The sequence below is a fragment of the Podarcis cretensis genome (genome assembly GCF_951804945.1).
Source record: "Podarcis cretensis genome assembly, chromosome: 2".
Lineage (NCBI taxonomy): Eukaryota > Metazoa > Chordata > Lepidosauria > Squamata > Lacertidae > Podarcis > Podarcis cretensis.
In genome coordinates this window covers 40,058,888-40,084,044 of record NC_137171.1, presented here as the reverse complement: position 1 = coordinate 40,084,044, position 25,157 = coordinate 40,058,888, and the positions used below count along the sequence as shown (strand labels likewise).

The window sequence follows — 25,157 nt, the reverse complement described above, 5'->3', positions numbered from 1 at the left end:
TCCAGAGACTTTTTGCAGCGTTTCTCAGCTTCCTGTATATGCATGTGGAAACAGGGAGGAGGGGGACTGACATTAAAAACATTAAAAAGATTTTAGGATAAATTGGGAGTATATAGTGTAAACCAAATCCCCTCCGGCACAGCCTTCTCCCCCAATACACAATGAAAGTGCTGTGGGTTAGAGGGTACACTGTAAGGGTGATTAAAAACAAACGGTTATCAGATGTTTAGGGAAAAGGAAAGTGAAGGAGGAAATAATGTTGGTTTCCTTGAATATACTGAGAGAAGAAATATTGCTGCAATAAGAGGGGGCGGGGAACCCTACATGTTTGCTGAGAATTATACTTCTAATACCTTGTTTCAAATAACCAGTACTATTTTTCTAGAAAAAAGGTGCCAGAACTCAACTTCTTGTCTTATAGTGGCAATATGCCCATTTGAGAGGTGCCGGAACCAAGTTCTGGCTGGGGAAAAAAAAGCCCTGAGAATAACTAACCAATAAAAGCAAACAATGAAATGGTCCTGAAATGGATTGCTAACACCAGAATCAAGTAAGGAGCCTGATGTACTGGCTCAGTTTGGATGATCATTTTTTTGCTTATTTAACAGACTCTTCTGCAAACAGGTATTCTCTTTGTCTCTTCCTTTGTGAAAACTGAAATTAATCCAGAAATTCTCAAATTAACCATAGTTTCCTACTTTGCCCATAATGAGCAAACCAGTTCAAATAAATGCCACTCTATGGTTACAACCTCGGAACAAGTAAGGATCTTAAATGAGCTAAAGATCTTGGGCTTGTTTTAAAGCTGGTAACAGATACACTAATACAATCTTGCAGATAGTAAATTAGTTTCACTTTGAAAAACTCAAATCTTTATTAGTTTATTGGACTTTTTTCTTTTACAAACACTTGTAAATATAAGGAAGAACTCATGTCCTTGAACAGTATGGCAACACCTATTATTATCTATTAATAGGCAGTTTAATATTTCAAAATGTGACATGGGAAATATAATTATTGTACACTATAGTTCCTCATACACAGTTGAGAGCAACTAACATTTATAAAATACTTCAGTAAAAATATACTTAAAACACTATTTACTATAAAATACAATTTATGAAAATTGAGCAATACAGTTGAACAAGTTGTGCCACTCTTGCTATGATCCAAAGGGTAAAAATTGGTAGATCTTCAGCTATTTGCTTAATAAATATAAAATGTGGGGCAGTCAAATCTCATACTGGGGAAAAGTTCCATAGATAGGGGAGTAAAGTGTTCTATTGTTTTCAGTTACTTGATTAATGAAGCCTAGACTTAAAGCAACAGCTTCAATTTGAAAAGCAATATATGCATTGATTTAACCAGATTACTCACAGGAACCAGATAATTTCTCTCTAACAAGACTACACATATATCTCAAATCACAGATGCAACTCCAGAAATGCTGCTAAGGAGATAGTGCACCTGAATACTAGGTCAAAATTCTAGTTTGGGGGTTATGATTGAAGGGGGTCCTTCATAAATTGTAATTGGTTTTTAACAGGGTTATGCCATTAATCAGTGAATATCATACCAGGAAAAAAGAAAGTGGGAGAAAATAATTGATTCTGTAGACATTCACCCAAAGTTTTTAAATGCCCCTTAGAAAATAGATTCTTTTGTTTTAGTAATAAAAATAATTTATTTTGCTACATTTCTATTTTTGACTGATATATTGTTCAATTAGTAACATTTTGTGTTAATTTATTCAATTCCACTAATTTTACAAACTGCATACATAGGCTAAATGTATCTCATTTTAAGAGCACTTATTTTCTAATTGCATGAAACAAGGATTTGCTTATTTATTTTCTCCACTTTCAACAAATCAAGTGATTCTAGGGTGGGATATATCACACACTCCATAAATAGTACAACTACTCTTCTCTTGAAATATTAGTGGCTTATTGAATTATTATAAACCTGGCTAAAGAAGTAAGGTTTTATACTTAGAGAGATAGTTCCAAGGGATATATTTTTTTCCAAAACCAACAAAAGTGGACAATTTTTATCAGTCAACCAACATTAGAATGTACAATCAACATAGGTAATCCCTTAGACATTTTGCTCATTGGCCTTAAAGTCTAATAGATGTAATTCATAAGAATTCCGTTGCTTCAAATTGTTTTTAATGGTGTTTTTAATGTTGTAATCCGCCCCTGGACTTTACGGTGAAAGGCAGGTAAGGAAGGAGGAGGAGAAGAAGAAGTAGTTACCTTAGTGATTCCTGTTAAACAGTGGGGCAAATATTCAAACACAGAAGCTACAATTTGGCGCAATGAAATATATTACAATGTTGTAAAAGTTGGAACACTGGTACCAAGATGAATCAGAAATGTATCAATCTGTTCTGCTTACTTTGGACAAGATTTTAAAACCAATATTATTTAAAGAGCTATTGAAAGAAAATTCAGGAACATTAATGACGTTGCTTTTCACAAGCAACGATAGATTTTCAAAAACTAAGATATTACACAGGATCTTCATAAACTACCTAATCAGAATGACTGTGTTTAACAAATAAACCTCCAACAAATACATAAAAGACTGTATTATAATCACTGGAGCTTAAACAAATGTATTATTAAAAATTTCTATACCACTCTCATCTGAGGATTACAGATAATATAAAAACACAAAAAGAGACCCTATAGGTTCAAAAAATAAAAGAAAAAAACCCATCCCAAAAAACAATAACCCCAAACATGTATCAATCTGTTATTATTGTTTTGTTACATTTCAACAGATTTCTGGTTCAAAACACAGATTTTGCTATTAAATTCAATAGGAGAGGTTCTAAATAATGCAGAGCATTAAAGAAAATTATTTAGAATTGCTTTTGAATATGGCTCTAAACAAGAAAACTGCAGCAGTGCTTGCCTTTAACTAGTAACATCACATGTTAAAATGAGATTGAAGTAATGTAGAATAGTCTGAAAAAAGAAAGGGAATTTAGTAAATAAACTGCTGAAATAAACTGCTGAAATACAGTGAACTGCTGTTGTAATTGCTATTGCTTTGTTTTTCAAGAGAATTATCGAAATATCTTGGAATGTAAGAGTCACAGAATGCATCATAATAATGCCTACATTTACAAAAACAGAGACAAATGCTATCAACAAGTTTTACCATCATCCTTCAACTGTAGAAATATTTTGTTTTGCAGGATTAATTTCTTCTTCCCATACTCCAAGCGAAATACCCAAGTTTAAACAATTTGTAATTGTACTAAATTAAGCTGATTAACAAAGATTAGCACAAAAGATGATTACTTGTTAAATATATTATTTGCATTACACATAAGTAGAACTAGTGTTTATATTTGGGGGGTATCATATCATAAGTGAGCAAGCTCTCTGTGTGGCTTTATTTCTCATATGGTACTCACTTTAATATTTTCAGCCTTGCCTAAGGCTGCAATTTGAACTAACTGAAGTCATAGGAAGAAAATCTTACTGAACTCAATGGGGAAAGGATCACTTTCAAAATCACTTTTGGAAATGGGCTGTATGTTAGTAATGGTCATATTCTGGCCTGAGCCTCAGGGCAGTTAAATAGATTTTGTCTGCATTAAGCGACCCAACTCAAAACCTTTATTCACAGAATATATTACTGCTATCTAACACAACTAGACTTTTGCTTTATCGGGGGTTTCAGCCAACCCAACACTTAAAAGTTTTTTTCAGGGTCAGACTCTGGAAAAATGAAATCCTGGGTAGCTTCTCATTTAGATATTGAACACAACAAAATTTCCAACACTGTATAACTTGGGAAAGCAGTTTTGTAGCAGCACTGTTATATTATGAAAGAGTTATGAAAGGAAGCACACCCAACAGAGCATATTTTACATTTGACGTATTCTTGATATGGCCATGTTAAAAAGGTTACTGTTACACACACACATAAAAACAAGCAAACTGAAAAAGTGACTTGATATATAGGACTATCACCTGTCGTGTTGCTCTACCTGTAAAAAAAGGCAACATGCCACCATACAGAAGCCTGCTGCATTGCATAAAAAGAAATTCCTCCAGCTACCATTGTGACAAGCAGTATCGTATCATTGGAGAAAGCCACATACTTCTGAGTGAAGTAAAAATAATGGATCACAGGACATGTCTAAAAATAATAATCAATTAATTATCTGGCTTCCCCAAAAGACTTTTTTGGATGCATCAATCCAAAAAGAACACAATAATATTTTTTTAGAAAAGATTTTTAATAGTGATTAATTGAATTTAAAAAAGCACCACAAAATGCCTCCCTTAAATGTTTCCCCATATTATTTTTGGAACAGAGATTACAAGGACAACCGATAAATTTCAGAAGAGGTGAATAACCAACAATGTATGAGCTGGGTTTATATATTTTCTTTGTTATGTGAAGGAATATGCAGTTCTAAGTACTAAAATGAATTACTCTAAATATTTAGAATATTTCGGCATGTACAGCTGAAAATGTCAGACATCACTTTGCAATTCAAACCATTCCCTTTTATGCAACTAGCACAGATATTAGGCAATGCTTCCAACATCTCTGGGTGCTCATTTTAATAGGTATGCTTTGTTTTTCTTATTTGACAATAGACTAAATAAAGAGAAGGGTGCTTTGTGCACAGCAAATTAGAACATAAGGATCACCTCAAAATGAGAACATCAAGAGCATGAAAGTCAAGTAAAACTTTTTATTAGTTACAGAGCTGCCACTGAAGACAACATAATTCTTACTATTTAAAATTGCAGGCTATTGTTTTCAGTAGTACTTTACCGGTCAATAAGCCTGATGGATTTCAGAATCCCTCCCCAATAATATGTGGCACCAACACATGTTCTACAGTAACGGCCTTAATCACCTTTTATGAGCAATGGTGTCCCTTTTTGGAGATGAAAACATCTGTGGGTCACATAGAAAACAAAGTTAGGCTTCCAACAGAACCTTATACTCTGCTCTGAAACTCTAGATGACAAAAGCTTTTAATCTTCATAGTTGGGATGACCGTAAAATATTTCCTAGTCACTGCTGGCTTCTGGGAAAACTCATGCATTGTAAAACTGCACACGTTCTCATACATAAGACAGACATCTCAATCTTCTGAGGTACAGAATGATTACACAGTTAATTTTTCAAGCTTTTCCAACAATCCAGTCTTATATGCCCACTGGCATATAAGCAGAAGACTACAGAGGAAAGCAACGACTCAATTTTCAGCAATAAAAAGTGTGAGAAGGGAACATTTAGCGAAACAACAGTAGTTGCTATTCAAAAAAGAAGAAAGTTAGGGTAGATATTGAATTTCTGTGACTTCTGAATTTAGAATTGAAATTCTGATAGCAACGTTGTAACACACACACACACACACACACACACACTGCACAACCTTACTTGTTTACATTTAAAGCTCTTTTCCCTGATCTACAACTCTGGTGTACTTCAGTGTACTTTGAACTAGCATACAAAAGTAAGCTTCCTTAGTCACAAACAGCTCCATGTGCCAAAGATTCACACATGATGGTGCTTCCTTCAGTGAAGTAAACAGAAAATGTCTTGAGCTGATAGGCCCTTGGTTCACATCTTATTTCCTGTGTGCAGAAGCACCTGCTGCATTGAGGTCAATAAATATTCCATACAATAATATCCCACATGTCTCCATTGCATGCCAAGTGGTGGTATCATGTGGCCCCTTTATTTTATCAGCTGCGCCAGCTGCCAGTTTGTTTCCGAGTATAACTCAAGGCACTGGCAATCACATTTCAAGTCCTAAACATTTTGGGGCCAAGCTACTGGAAGATCAGCTGATGTGCGGTCCTCTTGTGTGTGCCACTGCCTTCTGAGACACAGGTAGAGGCAGTGTGTGGAAGGTCTTCCCTGTGGCAGACCCCATTATGTTAACGCCAGCCACAAGAAACTAGGTGATCTTCTTTGTGATCTGTGTTCCATCAGTGTTTGAAGACATTTCTCTGAACACGGAGAACAATGTGCAGAAATGAACAGTTCATCAAGCTGTGCATATTGCCCTGTCAAACAATGCTAGGGAATGTGCAGAGCCTGGTGGCATAAACAGAGTATTTCATACATTGCCCATTCACAAGGCACAGTCTACACACATTCACCAGTAACTGTGTGAAATTTTCAAAAGTATTACTATCATGGGGCTTATTTTTACTGGACTGCTTATGCTGCTGCTATGTGCACATTCTCGTATGAGGTGAAGACACACAATGGCTGGTGTTTTATGTAAATAGTTTAAAGAAACACACTCATAACACACTCATAACAACTCCACCAGTTCACTTTTGCATGCAAGAAGTTCCAGGTTCAATAGTTGGCAACTCTTTTAATTTACCAGGAAGATGATGATTTGGGGGGCGGTGGAGACTAGATGGATCAATAGTCTGAGTAGGCATAAGGTAGTTTCATACAGGCATGTGAATTTCTCCTCAAATATGAACCTACCCATTTCTTTAGATAGTTCTCCAAGGTATTTCTTGAAGTCCTGTCACTACTACCAGAAGGTGGGTGGATACCAGAGATAGAACTTTTTCCATCATGGAACCCCACTCTTAGCATTCCCTTCTCAGGGAGGCTCATATAGCCCTAGTTTATTCATGACAGTTTCACCTAAGACCTTTCTCCTTAAGAAAGGCGAGCAAATTTCGCAGATAGGTAAAATAATATAACAAAGCCTGAATAAAACAAACTCAATCCTACGTACCTATTTCAACAGAGGGTAGCGGAACTCAAAGAAGTTTCTAAGTACAAGTGTGGCAGAGCTTGAAAGGATCAAGTTCAAGATGCTGCATTGAGTTGCAGCAACACAAGTCCTTGTTTCAGAGTGCTTTCGTGTGATGTACCTTAACATATTCAGTTAATCTTCATTATTCCAATTTAACATACTGGAAAAATGAGGATGTGGTTTCAAATTACATTTTGTACAAAGAAACAATATTACTCAGGTTATGGGCCAATACACCACACAGCGAGTGAATTGCACAGCATAGCATGTAAAGTTCCAGTTACAGATAGGTAGCCGTGTTGGTCTGCCATAGTCAAAACAAAAAAAATTCCTTCCAGTAGCACCTTAAAGACCAACTAAGTTAGTTCTAGGTATGAGCTTTCGTGTGCATGCACACTTCTTCAGATACCATGTAAAGTTCGTTACTGTTGAGACACCTAATTATTTTTCAGTCTACGCACACACCACCATGTAAGTTCTAACTTTAAATTCTTCTGACAACATGCCTTTGAAGTTTATCCACTGCAAAAAAGGAGAGAGAGACAGAAGAAAGAAAAAAAGACAGTCTGACTTGCATCCAAGTGCAGAGATTCAGGCAGTGGTGTGTGTTTCTTTTTTTCTTTTATATAAAAAAATATTGTGGCTTGCTTCTCCAATTTAAAACCTCACACAGCGTTGAAAATGCAAAGGCTCTATTAGAAATGTAATTCAAATTAATGAAACACAAACATGGGGAAGATAAAAAATAACTTTAATGTGGGTTTTATAAAGCACAATTTTGACACTCTGGAAGAGAAACACATTATATAGCAGCAGAGGGGAGAAAATGCAATCTATGTTAGTTCCCATATAAATCATCCACATACTGTACTGACACCAAGGGGAGAATATACAACTTAAACTATGTCCTAATTCAATCCAGTACTGCTGTGTGCTACCATCAAAACATTAGAAAACCATATTATATATCCATGCATGCTTAGTTAATGAGAAAGTTAGGGGAGTGCAATGATTAAGAAGAAGCTGTAAGGAAGGAAACCTTGATTCAAACCTCATCTCAACCATGCACTCACTTGATTGTCTTAGGCAAGCCACCGTCTCAGGCTCCCCGCTGAAACAGGGAAATAATACTGGCTACTATATAAAACTGCTGTGAGAATTTCTGAGAATCTAGGTGTACATTGCTTTGAATGTGTTACATAAACACAGAGTATTGTAAGTATACATGCAAATGTACATAGGAAGGTTGCCATGGAAATGTCGTAGCTTCTTCAGACCTAAACTTTTTTTCCCACAGGCAAGATCTGCAATGTACTAGGCTCCTGCACACCCAAGAGCATCTTCATTCACTGCAATGCTAGACAATGAAGTGCACATGCCTTTTCCTTGTACTGTACGTGTAAAGCTGCCCTTGACTTAAGAAAAGAATAAATTGTGAAGTCAATTTAATGACAGAGGAATAAATGGACAGAATGTGCTTATCTGAGGGTCGGCAGAGGTTTAGTGCATCATATGTATGCACAATTTCTTTTTCCAATTTATTATGCCTTCAATTCCCTGTAATTGCTTCAAAACAGGAATTCAAGGTTTCAAGGAAAGTGTAATGAAGTTTTTATATCTCATGGTTGGAAACAAAAGTCTTGAAAAATCACTGTATACAAACAATAACTTAAGATGCACTAGTTTATCAGATTTAGGGGGGGGGGGAAATTGAGTTATACATAACAAATATAGAAACAAAATTTTACTCCCAAACTGTCTTTCTGTTCTGACTTACTAACCAATAGGTCACAGTGTATATTTCATACTGAGGATATATACCAGTTCCAAAATTAATCACACTGATTTTAAAGATGGAGTTAACTGTCCCCAAATGAAATCAATGAGACCCAGCTTTTGTGGGACTTGCACCCATAGTAACTGCACTGGAGTCAGCCACAGTCAAAACATAATGCTTTTCATATGCCTATTTAAAAGTAACGGAGATGAAGCTGATATAAGCTGCCTTTCATCCAGAACTTCACCAGCCATATTAATGAAGTCCATGTTTACATAAGCAGATATTATGTGCATTAGTTTAATTCTGAGCACACTTTTAGCGTGCACCCGAAATGCAGGGGTAAAACTAAACAGGATTAATTCAGATGACCACCGATTTCCCGAATGCTAGGATTACGTTTAAATTCATATTAAACCTTTTAACCATTAAGACTTGCGGAATGTAACGATGCACTTGTGAAGCAGGGTTTTAAAGGGGCTTAAGTACAGAGGTAAACTCTGGGATTACATTTAAAGTAAAATAAAAGGACAGAGCAAAGTGCATCCAAGCTAAACTTGCTATAAAATAATAAACATAAAGTGTTGAAAGAGGCTTACAGTGCACAGTACTGAGGAATGGAGAAGGGAGGGGGGAAGAGAGCTTGAGACTCAGCAATGAATCAACAGAAGTGCCTCTTTTTAACTACACCCCCCCTCCCCCCATTAGAGGCATTTTTCTAATTGACACTGAATTAGCATTTACTACCCTACTGCACTCTACGTGGCAAACACTTTAATGGAAACCGCTTGATGGTTTTGGCTCATGGTAGAGGTGTAACAAACAAGATTTAGTGGGCAGAGGGAATGGCAGTGTCACACTGAACAGCACACTGGCTCTCTGCTCTTTAATCATATGAGGAGCTATGCATGGACTGCTTGCCCTTGACCAGTAAATGAGCACCTCTAAAACAATGAATTAATTATGCATTCCCCGTGAGTTTGGAGACTGTGCTTAATATGATTAGTGCTGCTGTCTACCCAACTTAAGTGTTGACGTGTATTTTAAAAACTGAAAGTGGGGTGGGATGTCTTCTGATACCCAGAACATTAATTCTGAAGTCTTCTTAGTGTCTGCATAATAAAAGTGGAGCCTTCTCACAAGTGCCATAAAGGAAACAGGTCAATATACATGCACATACTCTACTGGTACTGTCTGAGGTTGTTATTCTTCATTTTCATTGAAGACAAAAAGGGGAAAATGAAAGAAATAAAAAGATCCCTCCCCCCTTCTGCCCCCCAGCAAATGTATAACATTCCAGAACATTACAATAATGAATCAATAGAAAGCAGTTTCCTTAATAACTTGCTCAATATTACCTTCTTCTTCTTACCCATATTATTCTACCATATTTGACAAGCTAATTTTCAGCTTCCTTTTGCAAATATGCTCTTTTGTGTTTAAACAGTCAGCATTTTCACATTCTCTAGACATGCATAACAATATTTCAAAACTATTTTATTTATGCAATGGATTAAATAGTGCATATGTGCCATGGCAATTTACCTAACAGTACTTAACAGTTTCACAGCCTACGAATCACCAAACTAATTTTACATGTCTATCAAGATGATTGTTTCTAATGTGCATTTCTTTGTAATAAATCTTAACTAAAATGGCTATTCATTTGTTGAAAGTAGCGGTAATGACTCATTGCAGAGGAGAAATAACTTTAAAAAATTAGACCAACACAAAAAACCCAACTGGCAAATTTAGCATGAAAAGTAAGGAAAAAAATCTTTACAGTTGCTATGCCACAAAGGAACCCAAGTCTAAATGCAATTCATCCTGCTTCCTTTTGAAAGCCCATTTGCAATTTCTCACAATTCTTAGAGTAAACCCTTGCTGTTACCACACGATAAGATAAATTTGTAGTGTTGAACTGCGTATTGATGAGAAAGACAGTGTTGATTATAGCTCCTGGAAGACCACCCAGCTAGATAGCCGCATGCAATAACAATTTTTCCTCTTTGTCAACTAATAAGAGCTCATGGCAGGATAAAATTGACTGTTGAACACTGAATATAGTTGGGCATTTAAGGCTGGAATCTGTGCCTTTTGCAAGCTTAAAGGAGCATATTCATGCTAGCTGTAGTCTGCTTCTATTTACCTTTAAAATAAATAATCTGCAACACCAGTCACTGTGAAATAATTCGGCTACAAAAACTAGTCATGCAATCTAAAGAACTTTTCTTTTGGAAGGCTTCTAATCAGGAAGGGGGCGGAAAGCAACTTACCTGCTGCTATGAGTTAGGGTGATGATTTCCATGCTAGAAACTCTAGTGTTTAGCAGAGATCTCCACATTCCACAACAACGTATTTCACTTTACCACAATTATACCAGTGATAGTTCATGAAAAGCACTAGATACATTTATGAAAGGAAAAAGGCAACAGCTATTTCCAGTTACAGCCTGGACTGGCTTAAAGAATCCTTTAACCTTCTTGGAGTCTTGGAGCAGATGACACAATAATGGCCCGCTATTTTTACTCGTTGATTTCCCTAAGTATTTTTTTTTAAAAAAACAACAACATTCAAATAGCTGCATGCTATTATTCTCTCTTCACGATACCTTGTTTCTCCCCTGCAAGACAGCCACTGAGCTCAGGGCAATAAAACATGCTGCGTTCATTGGAGAAAAGCTCTACCTCTCTTCTACAAAGTTGTTTTACTTTTACAGGAGGTGTTCAGAACAAAGAGTAAGCCTATTTAGCCAGAACTATCAACAGCTATATAACATAAAAGATGAAGAAACCAGCTTTCCTGACAATACCCAGTTTAAGTTGCTTCCTAAAGGACAGGGACAAGCAAAGGTAGCTATAGTAATGTGGCTTATCCTCCATACTGGCAGGAATAAAATCTAGAAACACAGAAAATACATCACTGAAAACTCAAGTCAAACACCCACATGGTTCAACTTAATATGGACAGATTAAAGATATTTTGACTAGCTCTGCAGTTAAATTACATGCACCTGTTACAGCAGTATTAGTAGCACCTAGACCTCACTGCAAAAAAAGAACATGCTGGTCTACAGACATTAAACCCATACAGATTGCATTTCAAATGCTTAGCTCTGGAACAGAGCAGATTTATGCATCAATTTCACAGTTTCCTTGGGGTAAACCATTTACATAAAAATAATTCCACCTAATATACCATAAAAACAACATTTCTTAATTTAGACTCTTTACTACAAATTTGTATAATTAACTTTATGATCTGTGTAAAAAAGTGTTTTATCAGCCTCTTGTTTGCTTTATGTATCTGCAGTCTTTCCACAGCCAAGTTATATGAATTAAAAGAGAAAATTCCTGTTACCAGGCTTAATTTTAGATATCAATAAATTCGGTTATTTTATTCCCACACAGCTTTCTGGGCAGTCAAATAAAGTAATTAAAATTGAAAAAAGCTAATATCACTAGTATTCCACTTCAAATTTACTTCTCAAATCTATCTGTCATCAGTCATCTATACATAGCTTACTTGCTTTTGTAGAATTATAGTCAAATACAGATATTTAGGGAAAAGGTATTGGTGGAAACCTACCCCTGCACCCAAATCTGTTCTGGCAGGTTCGGAGCACCCCCAAACAGATGGGGGGTGCAGGATGAACAAGGAGGAGCTAGGGAAAGGAAGTCAAACTGTACAGGCAGAAGTTCTAGCACTAACAGAACAACTTCATCAATTACAACCCATATTTGCTAACTTTATCTTTCTTAGTATGCCAACCGAAAAACCAACACAGCTAACTAAAGGGTCATTCAGGCCTATTCTGATGTAACTTGTCTTGCTGCTGACTGTATTATTTTAATGACTGAATTCTTTTTTTTTTTGTTTTATGTATTTTATCTGTAATATTTTATTAAGTCTATTTTGTATGAAACACTTGTAAACTACTTAGATATTTTTCCTGAAACGTAAAGTGGCATATAAGTTACTTAAATAAATACCTGAGGTTTAAAAATTAAACCTAAATAGAAAGTAAAATACATTATTTAAAGTATAAAACACTAGAAAAATAAAAACATTTCTTGTGTAGCTGAAACCCTAGGCATTTTTGTCAATGCTGATCAGTTCCCGCCACCCCAGCAAAATAACGCAAGTTATGAGATCAAGAATTTGCTCAATGTGTGATTGCACAATTTAGTTCATTATGAACTTGCAAATAATAAGGATAACTCAGTTGCAAAAAGGGGAGGGTGGCTGGCTTGCATTAAAACAAATATCACTGAATAAAGGGAGGAAAGAAATACCCTATGGCTATGATTCAGATAAAGTTATTTGTGACTAAGATCAATTAGTAAAGGATACATAAGCACAGCAGCTACCAATAATTTCTACCCACTCTTTTGTCAAAAGATTTTGAGCAACTGAATTAGTGTCTAAATACCCACACTCTTAATTTTGCATTTCCCCCTGGAGATCATACTAACAATCCCTTAATCTCAGATTGATTGTAAGTGCTTCACCCTGCCATCCATATCTGGAAATCCCACACTTCTTCAACCAGTCACAATTGCCAAGGAATCCTGCCCTCAGTCTACCCACTTACAACAACCACACCTGAACTTTTCACCAGGCAATGGAAGAGAAAGACATTAACAGGCCATCCCATATAATAGAGGGATATTTGCATGAGGTACTAGAATACTGAAGATGGAACAACAGGTCAGTTAAGAGTGAGGGAGACAAAATATATCTGTCTGCTTTTCTTAAAACAAACCATTGCAAACAGTTCAGCAGCTGGAATTCAGATGCTACATTTATGATTATGTCTAGATTAAGAACACACACTTTATTCCTCTAACCACCACAAACCGGTACAAGAAAGGACAGCATAATTCAACCACGTACAATAGGTAAAATGTTAGGAGTCAAACTGATGATTTACTCTGAAGATGCTGCAAGACACATCTGGTAAAGGAAAAAATACTTTTACTAAAGCGCTACTAACAGATGAACGTAGTCGATTAGACTTTTTCTGATAACTTTTACATCTGCCATTAATTTTCACTTGGTTTTATCTGCTCTCCCAACCTGTATCCAATTTCACCTTGGCTTGCATTTTATTGCAATCCCAATGACAAACCCATCAACCGAAAGCACCAATCTTTGCTTAAGAAAGTATACAACTAGCAAGCGTATTGCTTTCCTTTACCTAGTACAAACACAGTAAGTTCAAATGATTTGCACACAATAACCTCAACGGGGTTTTAAAACGCTTCTCTTAAAACATTTAAATATGAGCTGCTTCTTAGAGTATATTGTCTATGCATGGTCCTGAGAAGGGTTGACCAAGTTTGGAAAGGAACGAGACAGAAACTTTTTTGGCATGATGCACTGGGGGCAAGCCTTTAGGGCTACCTTTTAACAAGGCCCCTTTGAACCTCAGCACTACCCTGAATGGCAGTACTTGTAAATATATCTCTGCTGCTCCTTCGACAGAAAATATACCAAACTCTCAAGTATCCATTTAACACCCAAGGGTCCTACCTGTCTTTAAGGAATTTTTATAAAGTGGATGGTGACCCCGGGCTATTTGACTACTTTGTAGTAAGACATCAATGGCATTAGGAGATATATTCCTTTGATCATGGCACTACATTTTAAAAATCCTGAATATTTCACCCATGCATGTACATTTACACTACAAAACCACAAATGAACTCCACTGTAGTCTATGTTCCCTTATTAAAGTGGAATCCTTTGATATTTCAGCAATAAAAAAATGCCTTGATTTGCAGAGATACTTCACTGGATAAAGTTCCTTCCAGCGTGTGCTTTTCAAAGGAACCGCACAAAATCATTACAAAGTAGAAAACCAAAATACGTAATAATTATTGTGATCAATTAGTAAACCCAAGGAACAGTGGGCATTTTGCAGATGCTAATTCTACCCCCCCCCAACCTTCTGCTCCAGCAACATAAAAAAATGGAAGAGAATTTCAAAAAAACAAAACAAAAACCTATTTTACTGAAGCATTACCAAATTAATCACAGTTACCAGCCATTTCATGTTTGTTTTCTGTTAGGGAGATAGTTTTCCCTTCTAAAATGACTAAACCTTTTTTTAAAAGCCTTGGAAGAGAAACAAAGCTACTTGCTAAGCACTCAAAGAACATGAGGGTGTGAACATCTGTGGGGAAGGATGACGGAGATCCACAGCTAAATCATTAGTTATATTAAGATATGAAGCAGACACCCTAAGAATGGCATAAAATGTAAATGAACTTTGGAGTATAGCCGCTTAATTTGGCAGCTGTTTGACAACTGCAAAATAGAAAATTGACCTCGGACAACTGTATAAATGAAACTATTAAGCCAAAGAATTTCCCATGGAATGATACAATATACAGTACAGTAACTCTTCACATGGGAATAGATAAATGGCAGGCTGGAATTTTTATTGTCTTTGAAGATGCCAGTGTTAAACAGACTTAAATTTCACAAAGAGCAGCTATGTGTTATATTGTCACAATGTTTTAAGAAATGGAACTCAGAGGTACCAAATAATTGTAAAGAAGCATTTGTACCTTGTAGGAATTTTTGGAGTAAATTCTGGTAAGATTAGAACTTGGTCAGGTAAATTTATACTGAAACATTTAAATCCTGTCATTTCTATAGTTCTGAAATCAGCCCTGGGTACTCAAAGGAATCAAGAGATTGGTTCAGGTGTGCCTTGAAAGAGTTGCCCCAAATTTAATTATACACTTTTGCATGTTCTACCAAGTTAGTAGCTGTCACTGGTCAACAACACAACACTGAAAGTGGCTTACTTAGCATGGACTAACTTGGGATACAATGACTCTCACTTTTCCTGTGAAGGCTAACTACATTGAAACATAAAGACCAATAAGAAGCCAGACTTAGTTCACATAGAAAAATCAGCCTTGCACATGTGATTACTTCATTAATTGCTCTCCATTTTAAGGGTTATGTAGATTGCACCCCATTTTCCTCCAAAAAGGTCATTCCATGTTTCTAGTGTACCTCCCCCCACCAAATCTGTGAGCAGAAAGTGTACACTTCCCCCCTATGAAAGCTAGGAGCTAAACGGCACCTTAAACCTAGGTTATGGGCACAACAACAGAATGTCTAGGCACACTTTTTAATAACAAGAATACAAAGCTGAAAATGAACCACAGCTAAAATATTATGTTCATTTTTCACATGGTCTAGTCCTTCCCCTGCCCACCCCCCGAATATTCTTAAGCCGGTCTCTGCTCCAGTCTTCAGAGAGTAGCTAGAAATGGGGAGGTCCTCCTTTCATTCCATTCTGCAGTTTTAATCTGAAATCTTAGTCGTAGTACTGCGCCCAGAGCTCAGAAACTGCTCGTGCTAATGAAATTCCCTGTCACAAATTGCGCCAAGAACAATGGGAGTTTAAACACTGCCCTTAAGACACATTTTGTGTGTGTAGAAAAGAACATGTGGGAAATGGCCACAAGCTTTTGTATCTCTCTTGCATAAACACCAGGTTATCCAGCAGAAGCAGTGATGACTCCAACCAAGTCTGCAATCCAAGGCACATTTATTTAGGAGCTTACTTCTAAATAAACATGCAGAACACTGTACTCTTACTAATGAGGTTGAGAGTAAAGGCCAAGCCAAGTTTGTGTTCTTATATAAAATCAAGACAACTGAACATGCTTTAGGAAACGTTTTACCCTTCAGACACATGCCACTAGAGCAGATGTGACTAGTCTTAACCATAAAGAAACTTGTAACTTGCTTATGATGAGAAAACCTGTAATGTCAAAGAGTAGACAGCCAGGATTAAGCAGGCTGTCCTCTACCAAGTACATTTAAACTGTCTAAGACTTTAGAGAACCCTTGATGGAAACATCCAGAGAATCATGCTATTTTAACTGCCTAGTTAAAAAGGGCAGATGTTTAGCTGATGTATAATGTTTTTCTCCCAGTTTTTAATGCAGTCTGGTTGGGCAAAACCATTTCTCAAATATTTTTGTAAAAAGAAGCACTTCCAAATGGACTGTTTTGTCTCCTGTGCTATTTAATAAACAGAGGACTTACTTTCTGAAGCTGCTAATGTACCTTGTAAAAGGTCAGTCCAAAAAAGTTCCCACCTATTTTTTAAAAAAATAAAATAAAATAAAGGATTACGTGAAATGAAGCCCCTTCACTTAACTGAAAAAACCTCTGCATGAAATGGGTTGTCATGAGTCTACTGGTAACATTACATACAGCTTGGCTGTAATAAGAAACGAGATGATGTAGAGAAGATAAACAGAAGAGAGACGTTTTGCCTGTGGTACTTCAAAAATGTATAACACTTGTCTTGGCCCTACAGGCATTAATTACCACCTACTCTTTCCTTCTGCTGATGCCCAAGCATCCAAGTTGCAGATATCTTGCTGCTTTTGTATTAGAATACATACCCACAATAGCTTTGTGACAGAGCCAGTGCTGTACCATTGATGGTCTTAATTCCTATCAAGAATTAATAGACTGAAAACCAACAGTACAGAAACATTTGGTGTTGTCAACTTCCATAACTTCAGAGCACAAGCATATCCAAAGGGCAATAGCAGCGATAACTGAACAGGAGTGTCATGCTATTCCCTCAGATATTTCATTTATTAAGTGAGAAACCGGCTGTTTTACAGTAATATTTTTCTATATTACTGTAAATATTACTATATGTGTTTTTTTCCTACATGATATTATTGGTAGGTAGGGGGGCATCTTATTAGTGTATATTTTACTTTTCCTGGAATTGTGAAATAGTCATTCCTGAAAATGGATGAGAAATTTTGCTTTTAATATCATTAAAACCATAAAAATAATAATTAATTCACATCTTGGGTTATTCTTGAGAAAATAGATGAAAGTTATTCCCGGGCTCCAAACATTATATTTAAGGCCCCAAATGCATAGACATTCCAATTCTGATGCTATTTAAAGTAACTTTTGGTAGATAAGCAGCTTTCCACTAATATTTCATCACTTAATATTTTGTTGCCATGCAAGAGGCATTCTTAATCTGAAACAGTTCAGGCAGCTATCCTACAAGCTAAAGAACAAAACCTAATCATTCTTGTATTTTAAGAGATAAGTATATTTGGGAATGTAGTGCCACTGCAGATTACACAGGCAGATTAATTTTATTAACTACTAAGTTTTCTCTTTGTCTGATGCTATCTCTATATTCCATCACTGCAACCCTTTAATAAGTCTTTGTTCTTCCGGCCATCGGTGCTTCCGGGGGTAAATCTGGCACTGCATCTAAAGGGACCACCACAACTAAAGTTTTCCTGAAGATCAATCATAAAGGTAAATTGCTTCCCCTCTCCCAACTTTCCATTTTTTAAAAAATAAAAAAGTTAAGTAAATTGACAACATGCTAGTTTCTCACAGCCTTAACCACATCTGGACAGAGTATAACTTAACCGTGGTCGTAAACCTAATTTAGAATATACTCCACCAAAAAACCACACAGATGAAACAAGTGTGTGTGTGCATGTTTTATTTTAAGACTGGCTTGCAACAAATATCTAGTTCACAAACTACCTTGTGCTGCTTTTCTCATCACTTTACAAGTATCATGAGCTTATGAGAGAGAAATAAACGTGAGAGGCATCAGCTTACAAATTGCAGCAACAGCAAAGTCAAAGAGTGTCAGTGATGACTGAAGTTGCTAGAGCTAAGATCTACAACCCACACTCATATACACTGCAAGACAACACTCTGTGGTGGCACCTCATTTGTGGAACTCTCCCCCAAAGGTGATACCGTTGCCTTCCTCTTCAAAGACCTTTTGGCATCACATGAAGATGCATCTTTCCCTACCAGGTATTTGGGTGTGGAGATTAGTGATCTCTATTTTTATGCCTGCTGTTGAACTGCTATATGGTTGTATATATATGTTGTTGGTTTTTCACCATGTTATTGTGTGTGGTGTGGGTTAGAATTTTGTTGGGGTTTGTATGCTGTATGCTGTCCTGGGACTCTATGGAATGAAAGACTGGCTAAAAGTGAAATAAGCAATCTCATATAAGTGAGTAGAAAGTACAGTCAAAAGGTTTACTCATGTGAACCTGCTCTGCTCAAACACCTTAGAAGAAAGTTTACCATCAAATCTGTTGCTGTCTAATTAGCATATTTCAATTATTATACCAAAACTGTTTTGTCTATGTATTGATCTTGGGTACTTGTGAATCCAGACCCCCACGAATAAAGTTACCGTAATTGAACAAATGGTACAGGAATGAGGATAACATACAAAATGTGGCCTAAGGGGTAGGAAGCATAACCTGACACTGGACTCCAGCTCCTTATTAAAAATGTGGTCCAGACTCTATGCTGGTTGGTGTGAGATTTTAACCAAGTCTGGAACTATTAATTTATGAGACAGCCATTATCCAAAGTGAAAGTTCTAGAGACAAACAGTCAATGAAACATCTACTGGCAGTATTGTTAATGAAAGAGTTCCCACTAGATTAGGAGGAGGTGAGAAGGTAAATAAAAAATCAAATAAAAAATGATGTAGTCATGTAACATCTACATTAAACTGCTGAGTGGGATTATCCAGAATGTGTATGTAGCTTGGGGTTCTTTCTGGATCCTTTGCTGTCGCTTGAGGCTCTGGTGGCCTCAGTGCTGCAGAGTGCCTTCCATCAGCTTCTGCAGGTGGCCATTCTGTACCCCATCTGAACAGGGGTAGCCTAGCCTCTGTTGTCTATGCACTGTAAACCTCTAGGTTAGATTAATGCAACACATTATATGTAGGGCTGTCTCTGAAGACAGTTCTGGGCCCAATTCAAAGTGCTGGTTTTGACCTGTAAAGCTTTAAATGACTCAGGACTGCAATACCTCAAGGACACCATCTCCCCATATGAACTGACACAGACCCTGTGATCATCATCAGAGGCCCTTCTTTGTGTGCCTCCTCGATGAGACATCTTGGAAGGTGGCTCCCTGTTAATGGAATGCTCTCCCCAGGGGGGCTTGCCTGGTGCCTTCATTATATATATTTAGGTGCCGGCGAAAACATTGCTCTTCAACCAGCCGTTTGGCCGATTAACATTCCATGGCATTTAAAATATGCTTGTGGAAGGGGGATTATTGGTTTGTTTTTGTTTTATTATGTATTTTGTCTCCTTATTTTGTACTTTTCTGTTATGTCCCATCTTCACGTGTCTCAGACAATCCTTAATTTAAAGAGGGGAATCTTCTATTAATTATTGTACAAAAGAAAAGGGGAAGTTGTTCCCATATTAGCTGCATTCTGATCTTCTTCTGATTGATGTTTATTATGAGGGGAGAATTTTGCTTTACATTGTTTCTTACAAAACCAAAATTTTGTTAGAAGTTTTGTAATGCGAACACGAAATCACCTGTATACGCCCATGCGCACGCACAATGGGCTTTCTAAGTTAATGCAGGAGGCTGCTCTCAGCTACAGTATTTTAAGAGGGTCTCTGCAGTGAGTTATCAAAGCCTGTTTTTTAAAATTATATAGGAATGCATCTCCCTTTGTGCACATAGACGCTATCAAGCAATGTTAAAACAGCAGTGTGGATATAAATAGCAGAAAAAGATGATGCAGTCCCACTTTACACCTCTGTTGCATACAGTGCTTTGTTATGAAGCAGGTAAGTTAGGCTTTTGTCACCCTGACTCATACCAGAAATGTTTGCCAGTACACACTCAAAACTCTCAGCAGCCATGCTGTCTCCAAAGTATACCTGGGATTCACAGGATTACAAGAAGCAGCATGAAACATTGACACGCTTCATATTTATAAATAAGCATGACTAAATGAAACAATTTGTGAAAAGGAAAATAACTTGTTACTTTCTCCAGTTTGTTTCTACAGCTATTTTTTTCACCCTTGCCAGGACATTTAATTCAAAATATAATGCATGCACACAACACAAATGCTTGTAAAGGTTTCCCTCCTCCCTTGGTTATGCTTATTATCTAAGACACTCTCCTAACAACGGCACCCACTAATTTATAACATTCTTCCCAAGATCCTTTATCAAGTTTCAGCCACAGGTCAAATAATTTATGCTTTAGAAAGATGATCTCTGCATTTAAAATTTATTGTACTTGTGGAGGTTGGGTCTCTAAGTGCTCATCATTTTCGCAGCTCATGAAATAATACCATCACTGGTCAAACCATTCATCTTCAGTATTGAGGATTTCTTGATGCTCACCGATTTAACGGAGTTACAATTATGAATCATCGGACTAGCCATAACTTATGATCCTCACAGTAACCACTAATGAAGGTTGCCAAGCAGTTAAAATATCAAAGCAGCATATATCAGAACATTTTTGAGCACAGAGATAGACTTCCAGTGTTGCACTTCTCCTATATTTATTATATACTGTAAACTACATCATTGGCTGCCTCCTACACTGACAGCCTTGCACTCCAGAGCTTAAACACCAGGTTTTAATAACCACCACTTGGCAATCTTTTGATCGTCAGAGGAAGATGAAAGGAAGCGCTGCCTGCTGCAGGCCGTCTGCTCAGTCAAAACAAAAGGAAACTTCAGAGAAAGACAGACAGAGATGCATCAGGTGTTAATCTCAAATGAACTATACAGAAGTCAAGCGCATTGGCTCTCCATTCTCTATTAATTTCAAAAAATTCCAGGCAGCTACAAGTTGTCTCACCATGCCATACACAGAAGAAAAAGCACTTCCTCCGTGTGTGTGTGTGTGTGTGTGTGTGTGTGTGTGTGTGACACAGCACATTGCTCAGAAGCTCACAGAAGAGTTTCTCTAAACTAAATGAATCCAGTATTCAGATGTTTGTGGTTGTTCAAACCTTGTCTTAAAGCTTTTTCCCCTCCTTCCAAAGGAAGCAAAGGCAGTGAAGAACATGCTCCTTCCACGTTCTGTTGAAGACAGAAGGCAGTGAGCTGACCTGCTCCCTCCTAATTAATACAATGTGGTTAGCTGTGTGGATTGTGCATTCCAACACTCCAGCCGGTATGGACTGATAAGGCTTGTGACTAACAGGAAGCCCCATCAATTTTCACTGGTTTCTTGCTTTGCTGGCACCCCTCCCGCAGGAAACCAAAACCACACCATGCGCCCACATAACTCAGATCTCTTTCTCTCTGGTCTGGCAGGTGGCCAGAGGCAAAACCAAGAACAAGCACCACTAACTGAATAGCCTCCCTTTGTCTTTCTAAGCTTCAACTAGGTGAAGTCCAGGAAGACTCAACATGTCAAAATATTAAAATCCTGGTATTCATTCCTAACCTGGTCATCTGCAGTTGAGAATAAACTGAACAGATAAACAGAACAGATCCATTTCACGATTAATGGACTTCAGTCCAATGACTTCAATGGGCCTGCTCCAAGTCTGCACTTGTATTTTGCCCAGTGTAAACATAGGAAAAATCTTACATAGCATTTTCACATGTATGCAGGCATAAGAATCACTGTCCTTCAACTGAAGCTAACCTAACAGACGGCAAAAAACAAAATTAAACTATAGAATGAAACAAATGTCAAGAGCTCAACACCACAGTAGCCAAGAACACCACCACCACCCTTTCCTGTAGGAAAGAGATGCATGGAGCTTACCAGTTTGGCTAAGGAAGTGCTCCAGAGCAGGGAATTGGAACGAGCGCCACTTTGGCCCTGTATGGTGTCTCAGCAAACCATCTCCAGCTGCCCTGCCAAAGTTGGAACTAAGATGGCTGCACAACCTCCAGGATGAACCCTGCACACCTCTGCAGCATCACGATTAGAGTATAACTGGGGCTCATCATGCTCACTAGAGGTAAATGGCACAGTTGTCATGGTGATCAAAATGTGGAAGCCTACATCTAGGGTTACATCTAGATCAAAACCAACACTGTGATAAATGAAATGGAATCTGAGGTATTGTTTCAAAACTGGAAAATATCCATTTCTGCCTAATAAATATTTTCCTGTGTTTTGCACTAATTGTAGTTTCCAAATGGTCCGCAACAGGGCTTTTTTTAAATAGAAAATGAGGTTCCAGAGCTCTCCTTTTTTTTAGGGGGAGCACCCACCCAAAGTAGTTGAGCTTTCTTTAGGGGGAGCACCTGCTTGACCCAAAGCCGCAGGGAAAAATTTAAAACTTTTGCCACCAACCTACACCGCCATCGCATCACTGAAATCGCCCTGCCACCCACCACCCCTGTTGCGCAGCCCTGAGCGCTGTGCAGGGGAGTGAGACCGCCACACTGCAGAGCTGCCGGAACACAACTAAGAGGTGCTAGAACTCAGTTCCAGTGGGTTCCAGCTGAAAACCCACTGGTCCTCAAAGGGAAGCCCAGGTACAATGCATTTTAGTGCTGCCAGTGCATAGAGAGCTAGGCTAGGCACAACCACCCATCTTCTGGCTTTTCTTTATTAATTTTAAGAAATGTTTATAAAAACAAAAATTAGCAAGCATTTTACATCAAATGCCAGAAGTACAGCTATTGCAGATGTGCAATACAATTATCTGAGGCAAACATTCCCCTTCCTGCCCCCCACAAATCAGAAGGGGTTAGCATATCATCACTTTTGATTTGTTCTCTTTCCCTGTGCGTTGTTTTCTTTAATTTCCACTGTAAGTTTTAGAAGTTCTATACAAGATATGCAATTCCATCTGCTTCTTTCTCAAGGTACTATCACTCAAACCTAACCATAGCAGTTTATCTTTCAACTACTAAATTCAAACCATTTTAAACATCCTGCTTTCATCTTTACAATCTTCTTCCACTTTGAACCATTCCACAGTCTCAGAAGAATGCACTTGACTTCTAAGAGGAACATGCAATCTTTCAATATTTCAATGTTGTACGTTTTGTTGTAAACAACACTACACGTTTTATCTGCATGGCAGTGCCATAAATCAATCTCTGAACTCCAAAAAAAGATATTCTTTCTACATAAAGATCTGACACTATAAAAGCTTGATTTTCAGTTTTCATAAGGAGATCAGAAAACAGGTTTACAACCCTAAAATGGGTATTGAACTAAAGTAAAAGCAGGTTAGGTAAAGCGACTGAGACTGAGGAAAACATAATTTGCCTCCAGGATCACATCACAGGGGGGGATTTCCATCCCCCCCCCACTTGTTTAATAAAACAGAAATGGGCAATTAATCATTGGGATTTCTTTCCTATTCTACCCCACCCCCCGGACTTGAGGGTGGTGCATTATATTACACATATACAAATCTTGTAGCTCAACAAGCCTTTTGGTTCAAGACTTTGGTGGAGCTCAGCTTGTTAGAATGTGGTGCCGATAATGCCAAGGTTGCAGGTTCAATCCCTGTATGGGACAACTGCATATTCCTGCATGGCAGGGGGCTGGACTAGATGATGCTCAGTGTCTCTTCCAACTCTACGATTCTATGACTTTGTATTTGTCACTTGTTCAGTGATGTTGCCTCCACCTGCCTTGTTGCAAAAAGGACCTACTGCATCTATACTGCATCACCATAGTTGCAAATTCTGATATTATGTCATGTGTAGTTTGGCTCTTTTGTGATGCCAACATCACACAAAAGTAATTTGTCACTCAGCCTCAGTAACAACCAGCAACCTACTCCACAGGTATATTTTGAGGGAAAGCACAAAAACTATAAAGGCTCGCATACACTAAGTAGAATAGAAGCACTGCCACCCAACCCCACCCCACTCACCATTTCCCTCTCTACCTCTTTCCCCCTTTCCTTCCTAATGTAACACTGTCTCACAACAAATGAAACTGATCTGTAGAAAACACAACTGGAAAAAAGAGACATTGCATATACTTTTGTAAAATAAGAAATATGCTTTTTTAAAAAACTATACAGTGGTACCTCAGGTTAAGAACTTAATTCGTTCTGGAGGTCTGTTCTTAACCTGAAACTGTTCTTAACCTGAAGCACCACTTTAGCTAATGGGGCCTCCTGCTGCCGCCGCGCCGCTGCTGCGCGATTTCTGTTCTCATCCTGAAGCAAAGTTCTTAACCCGAGGTACTATTTCTGGGTTAGTGGAGTCGGTAACCTGAAGCGTCTGTAACCTGAGGTACCACTTTACAGTGGAACCTTGTGTTACGTACTGTCCTCCTTGCAAACGCTTCGGGTTACGAGCTACGCTAAACTGGAAGTAGATGCTCCTGGTTGCGAACTTTGCCCCGAGATGCGAGCGGAAGTTGCATGCTGGCAGTGCAACAGCAGCAGGAGGCGCCATTAGTGAAAGCGTGCCTTGGGTTATGAACGGTTTCGGCTTAAGAAAAGACCTCCAGAACGAATTAAGTTCATAATCGGAGGTACCACTGTAAAGGCTCTGTGAACTCTGCCCTATACACATGATTAGTAGTATTACTACTACTAAAAGCCAGTTCTATTTCTCTGTAACATCTGAATCAGGAGAGGCCATGCAAGCCCTGGACCAGTGCCTGGATTCAGTGGTTGAATGACAGCCAATGAACCAACCTCTAAAGATGGACTTGCTGTGGGTAGGTAGTTCCCAAGTCCAGAAAATTAGTCCACTCCTTGCTTTGGATGGGGTCATGCTCTCACTGAAAGAGCAGGCTCATAATCTGGGAGCACTTCTGGATCTATATCTGTCA

The 25,157-nt window shown here is 37.9% G+C and overlaps 1 protein-coding gene and 1 long non-coding RNA gene across 2 annotated transcripts in view; one reads left to right on the top strand and one right to left on the bottom strand.

Moving 5' to 3' along the window:
• The window catches only part of LOC307210429, a 963,897-nt gene that overhangs the window by 405,650 nt on the left and 533,090 nt on the right, over positions 1–25,157 (top strand). The window lies entirely within an intron of this gene.
• Positions 1–25,157, bottom strand: part of COX10 (cytochrome c oxidase assembly factor heme A:farnesyltransferase COX10) — a 91,649-nt gene that overhangs the window by 57,115 nt on the left and 9,377 nt on the right. The gene's annotated exons all lie outside the window — the stretch shown is intronic.